Below are 6,004 nucleotides of genomic sequence, written 5' to 3'. Positions count from 1 at the left end.
TCATATATTGAATTCCATGCATTTATTTGAAACAATCGTTACGTTGAACGTTTAAAACAATAGTTTTCACTCAAAGGAATTTTTGTAAACAACAATGATGTTGAAAGATTATAACAATATTAGTATAATCTGTGTAAAATATACAAAGTGTAAAATAATATATGAAGAAACTTCCTGTGTATTAAAACAGTACATATGTGGTACAAATGAGCGCGTCATTGGAGTTTATTTTAAAAATAAGTAAGCAGGATGGGATTTAAAAAGGAACGCTAACAAGTAGCATTGCTGCGAGTCTGGTTTAATTTGTTTGTTTCATAGAAATTCATCAACCTGGTTTTATCCTTCAGAGGGGGGTTTACAATAAGCACAAGAAAAAGAAGATTTTCATTAAATGGTTGCTTGCAAGGATAAAAAAGTTAGAATATGTAATATTTTTCTTTATCCCTTGTTTTATGGGCATTTAACCACAAGAGAGTTCGAATCCCACCTTAATCTGTATTTCACCTAAGATCAAACAGAAAAAAGGGGGTTCTCACTCTTTATTTTAGATTCATCACCACTAAATTCATAAAATAATGAAATGGACTAAAGAAAAGGGTATAACTCTAGTAAAATTGCCTATATTAGAAGTTAAAAGTACTAAGCTATAAACTGTATTGAGTTGTTGATTCCATTAAATATTAAAAATGAAAACTCGATTAAACATTTGTAAAAATACTTTATTGGAGTTTAAGGGCACATAAGTGATTTAACTTAGGATTCTATTTATCTACATATTATCTAAAAACCCACTCATTTTTATTATATTAAAAATTAAATATCAGTACAAAAATATTTCAACTATAAAATGATAAAGCTAACAATAAACTACCTGTGTTGCATTACTTAATCAACTAAAGTAATATTGCAAATCTTTTTAAAAAAAAAAAACAGGAAAAACATAATAGAATTTGGCAACTGTTTTACCATGGGCACTTACTTGTTTTTGTACTATAATTTGTAAGTTATAATTTTTACTATGTAAACATTTTCTAACCAAGCTAAGTTTAAGTGTATAAATTAAGCCCTCGACTGTTAATCCAGCAGCTAAATACAGCACAGCTTTCTAAATTCAATTAAAGAACTGTACCCACAAAAAATTAGCCGAAGCTTACCCTTTTAAGTTGACTTTTAGTTATGCTCTTGTAAGTTATTATTAAATATCCACATACAACAAAATAATATAGGCTATAGAACACATAATTTTACTGTGATGTAATTAAAAAAAAAATGAATTAATAACTGGTAAACCAAGAACAAAAAGAGTAATATTTTAAAGTACAACCAAAGGTTGAGTCAATTGTTCAAACTTTTGTTTAGCAGCCACATAAGTTTCTCAACACTACCCTCTTCCCTAGCTTGATCTCTGTGTTTAAGAGCCACGTGGGACTTCAGACCACTCTTCTGCTTCGTCCTGTGTGGACAGAAAGGACAACAAAAGGCGGGTTCCTTGTTGCACTCCATACGTTGGTGGTAGTTCAAATGGCACTTTTGTTTATAACTCTTTCCACAGGTGTTGCATTGATGGCGACCTAAAAAATACTTTGTAAGTAACAAATATATAAAGTAATTATTAAATCAAATACCATGTTTTAATTTATCTCCATCAAATGGTACAAAAATTATAAAGTTGAAACAGCTCTGTATAATCGATGTACTATTTGACCAAGATAGAGGAAACCTGGTGTTTATTAAAATAGTGCATGGGCCAGAAACGGGAATGTTGTATTGTTTTAACTTGAGAAATCATTTAAGGTACTAAAGGTTCTTTCACAATAGTATGGTCCCGTAAATGTTTTGACTTGATTGGAAACTCCAGCAATTAAGTTTCAAAGCAGATTTTAACCACACTACTTTTAAAGCATAAATTTTGTATTATTTATCTCGTTTTAAAATCTCAATTTTTTTAAATCACAGACCTTATTTTTTGTCTGGCCAAAAAACGACAGAGGATGATATATAATCTTTATTTTGTTAGTCTTAGGAAGTAATTTGGCTTTTTACATTCTTGCCAAGATTTATTGTAAATGCAAAAAATGTATTAAAAAATAACTGTTTTCAGGGATAAAGAAGTCTATATTTTGTCAAACAATCGTATATTTTTAACAATTCCAAATTAAATAATTCCTTATGCCAAACTAAAAACTATACGTATATCTGTGTAATACCACAAAATGAAGAGAGAAATAGCATGACGTAGTAGTTGCCTATTGGCAAGAAACTGAGGATAAATGAAACCTGCATATTGCATATTTTTACACTTCAGCATATTCATACCAGGAATCTAAAAAATGGCCACCAGAGGTGCAAAGTACCCTTGAGAAGTGCTGCCGTCAAATATGTATCATTGCTAGTAGCTACATCTCTTTGCTCTTCAGATATACAACGCGCATGCAAAATTGGGGTTTCCTCTTCAGTGGATGGAAGTCACAGGGAATCCTTTGTGTTTATTGATCACATGACACTTGAGAGCAGACTTCTGTTTACACTTGTAGGGGCAACACGGACAAGCGAACTTGGGGGCTTGGCCGCATTCGTAGCGAATGTGAAATGTCAAATGACTCTTTTGCTTGTAGCTTCTCCCACAAGCACAAGGATGTCTGATTTGAAATGCTGCTGAACTGAAACAAACTAAGAAACAAACTGTTAGGTAATCTTTTAATTGTAATATATATTGTATAATAATAAGGAAAGGAAATAGGGAGGATAGGCTGGCGATAGGGTGGGGAGGGGGGGTGGGTTAGTGGTCCCCGAGGTCTAGAGCGAAATTCTGCCAAACACCAATGGACTTTCTAATAGTGATGCCCATACCCTAAAGGCCTTACCTGAAGAAACGTGCAAGTAATGTGTGTTCAGGCTGAGCCTAGTGTCTATGGTTGTGAATGTGGGACCTTGACTATAAAACGGTTTCTATTTCTGTCTAGCAAAAACCCCTGGAGATAATTTTGTTTTTGAAAAGTTACTGGACTAGGATTTCTAAAGACATATTTTTATAGTTTTTTATTGACCTTCACTTGTGTGCCCATGATCTCAAAGTGTACGATTAATATATCTTGGTTTAATGTGTACAGGGGTGTCTACACCAATATAATATGTATCAAATTATTAATTATAGGATATTTCAAGGGATGCAATCCTAACACCAATAACCTTTTTGTATAGGCTGGATATTGAACCAATCCTTTCTGCCAAAAGACTATCCAAATTGACGGTATTCGAGATAATGGAAACAAAATTTAACTTCATAGTGATTTTACATTACACTGTCCGAAGCTGATTGACTAATTAAATAAAGACATTAATCATAAAAAATTATAAAATCATTATTAGTTTTAGTACTAATACCAGCTAAGTTTGTACACTATTTAAGGGACTTTTTAATCTTCTAGGGTAAGTATTCATTACTACCTACTACAAAAATTTGCTAACAACTTCCTAATACACTTTGAAATATTAAGTTTTAAGTAATATGATTTTGTGATCGAATCTAGCAATCTATTGAACAATATACCGTGTAAGTATAAACATTATCACAAACATGATTGAACCTTTTTACCCCAACAAACTTTAGATGTGCGATTTGAAAATGTAAAATGAAATAATAGGATGGACAGTACAGTGACAGACAAAATATTTAATCGATTAGGATAGAAAATAATACAATATACAAATCATAGATTGGTTTAATTATAAAATATGTCATTTACACAGGCATTGTTTTTGTTACTAAAACTTACTAAATAATTCCCTGATTCAAAGGCCACTGACACATTAGCTTAGATAATGACTAACTAAAGCAATTCAATTATAATTTTGTACATTTACAAACATTTCAGTTTGCTGCTATTAATGATCATTATTTCTCCAAATCCACTACATATTTAAACAGTCTCAAGTTGAACATTTTTCTTATGTTAAATCGAAACATGTTTACAAAGCTAGTCAACATGTACAACTGTGCTTTACAAAGTGTATACCTATAAATAAAATAAGCCATTTTTCAAATAATTTGATTATTTGAAAGTAATGCATTTCTCAAATGAAACACATAATATGTCAGATAACATTGTTATTTCAAAACAAATTGAAACCTCTATAGTACATTTGGATTCAAAGTGTATACAATATAACCTATTATTGTTTAATGAGCAATTTGCTCTTTGGTAATATCACGGACGAATATTATAATAAAATACTTTAATGACAAAAATCAAATACAACCAGAATGTTCTTGACTAAACACATAAACATAGTGCCAAAAAATACAAAAGTGAGTTGAAAGCTATTTGGTAATACTAGTGTTGTGTATCACAAGTTTTTAATGTGCTTATTAACGACACGCACAATAAAGTAAATTAAAAATCAATCACTCAAAAAAAATAAATAACAAATATTAACTATTTCCCGCCGATTACATAACAACCCTATGTTTATTGATCATATGAGCTTGTAAGTTGCACTTTATTTTTGCTCTGTGAGGGCAAAGTGGGCAAGCAAACTGCGGCTCTTTTCCGCATTCAAACTGCAAATGGCGTCTCAAACAGTAACTACTCTTGTAGACCCTGGGGCACTGCGTGCACGGAAACCGCTGCGATATTGGATCTGTGGAAAAAAAGGAGATCAGATAAGTTTGATGAAGCATTAGTCTTCGGAAGATATCCGTTAAACTGATAATGATGGTTTTGTCTCCGAGAGATATAAACAGATGAAAAAACAAAGGGCATTAGACATAATTTTGGATGCGTTGTCCTGACGATGTGTTGCTGTAATACTTCACCCATTCAACAACACTGTTCTCTTCTGAAGACCTTTCGGTCTAGCTTATGAATTAAGTTTCATTGTTGGTAAGTGTGTTTGCAATGTTGAAATTGGCTTGTGCCGCATTGTGCCGATCGAAAATTCCACATGCCTATTCCAAGATCAGATTAAAGGAATCCGTACGGTCACCATCGTCATAGTGGAGATACGGCTTTAAATGTTATTAGGTACTTGTAAAAGTTGAAATAAAGAACACCTTAGTATAGACAATCCTAATAGAAAATAAAGGAGTTATCTTTCACCCTTAAGTTAAGATCAGAGTTTTTGTAAAGTCATGGAGGTGTTAGAATATTAAATGAATGGAAATTCAAGAGATCCTTCTTCAGGAAAATCATCCAAACAATACAACCTGTATCGTAGCCAGCTCTTGGATCCAGTCATGCCTCAAGACCATTGAGAAGACTCAAGACCTTAAGTCGATTTCAGCCTACTTTGACTGTATGTACCTGCCTCCAAGTATAAGTAGCATTACAGTCAAATCTGGTTTTGGAATATTGAGGTTATTCAGGTTATTTGGGACTTTAAAGTTTAACTTAAAATAAATATAGGCAACCAGCTAGCAGATACAACTCGGAAAGCACTCATCATCTATATTTTAAAGTAAGCATGTAGTTTATGTTCACCATGAAAAACCAACACAACTCTACTAAAGGAAAAACACTAAAATTGTGTGATTTTATGCCTTATAAACTAATATAGAAACTTAATTTAAATGAAGACCCTTTTTTAATACAAAGAAGGAGAGCCTACACCTTCCTACATAATAACCATGGATAGCGGCATAATCAAACACACTCATTTACAATAAATTATTATATAATGTAACCTCATCAAATGATACATTGCATTGAATACACTTACAACAGTTTGTTTTTAGGCTGAAAAAATGAATTTAAATCCCTAAAAAGTAAAAACTTCTTACATCTGAATTAAGAAAAATTCTACTAAGGTAAAGTTGTGTTTGAAATAAAATTTGGAAATGAACAATCGAATGACACATTAGGTCAACATTTCAGTTTTTTAAACTTAGTCACACATTTTGTGCATTATTTGTTATCAAAATATTAATTTGTTTTACTCTTTGGTCTGGAAGAATAAAATCAATCACTATTGACATAAATTAATTACTAGAAGGAGGTTTTAGTGA

This window comes from Macrosteles quadrilineatus, unplaced genomic scaffold, assembly GCF_028750875.1.
Source record: "Macrosteles quadrilineatus isolate MER2022 unplaced genomic scaffold, UCM_ALF_1.0 Scaffold_9__3_contigs__length_116548681, whole genome shotgun sequence".
NCBI classification, from domain to species: Eukaryota; Metazoa; Arthropoda; class Insecta; order Hemiptera; family Cicadellidae; genus Macrosteles; species Macrosteles quadrilineatus.
Note: the sequence above shows the minus strand (reverse complement) of the source record.